The sequence below is a fragment of the Penaeus japonicus genome, unplaced genomic scaffold, assembly GCF_977035675.1.
Source record: "Penaeus japonicus unplaced genomic scaffold, GWHDUDI00000001_assembly GWHDUDI00000040, whole genome shotgun sequence".
In the NCBI taxonomy this organism is placed as follows: Eukaryota; Metazoa; Arthropoda; class Malacostraca; order Decapoda; family Penaeidae; genus Penaeus; species Penaeus japonicus.
The window spans coordinates 22,247,855-22,248,918 of record NW_028234442.1 but is presented as its reverse complement, the minus strand read 5'-3'; positions in this window follow the sequence as shown (position 1 = coordinate 22,248,918).

The following is a 1,064-nucleotide window of genomic DNA, read 5'->3' as shown; positions in this document are numbered from 1 at the left end:
AGTACTTCTAAAGGACCTTCAAATCTAGGACAACTTTGACTTAATATTGAGTGGTTGGTTTGACTTTTCTAAATACTAATGCTCCAACTTCATTCCTTGTGCGGCCACTTTGTTTGAAAGACAAGTATTTTATCTCTGGAATTATCAAATGCTCTTTATGATCTGAAAGATTACTTGTTTCAATATAGAATATTCAGCATAATCTCCTTAATAAAGAAACTTTGATTTCATCAAGAGTCATAGGTAGTCCTTTTATCTATTCATATAAAAGAAATGTGGGGTATCACCTAGAAAATGAATGTATATTAATACAAGACTGATTGTCACTAGTGATTCATCCCATTGTCCGATGTCGCATCAACGAGCGAATCCATTAAAGAAGATGGAGATTGAGCCCTTTCTGTAATACCATTACTTTGTTGGCGTAGGGAAATGTTAACGACAGTTTACATTCATGATATCACATAACTTATTCATGACATTATATAAATCGATCCCTTATCGTTTAAAAATACATGGGCTGAATTCTATGACAGAAGTCGTGAAAAGCATGGCAACAACATTGCTGTATGTGGGGACGGACATATCACAAAACGAGTGAATTATCAATGAAACTAAAATATAACGATTACCATTGCGAGAAGTGTAGAAAAACCTTACAATGTTCGCAAGAGACATTCTTAAATGAAAGAGTCTGAATGTCATATTTCAATGCAGGGGCAGGTCATTGGTATTTCTTGTAAAAGGACATTGCCTTGACACTACGAACATCTTAGCAACTTTGTAAATAAGGAGTGTGAAAGAAGAAGTCGGTGCTGAGCTAAGTGAATTGCCGTTGTACTTACCACAAGTGGTCATCTTCTTTCGACTCATGGAAAAGAGGAAGGATTCGACCTTCAAGGAATGCATGATAACTACAAGCATACGAGATGCCTTGACTTTCATGTTCCTATATCGAGACTTTAGCAAAGTAACGTTAGGCATCGAAGGTAAAGTTGACTTACTCGAACATGTCCTGCTAGGGAGTCTTTCATTCCTTTCTAAAGCTTGAAATAAGGGCCTAC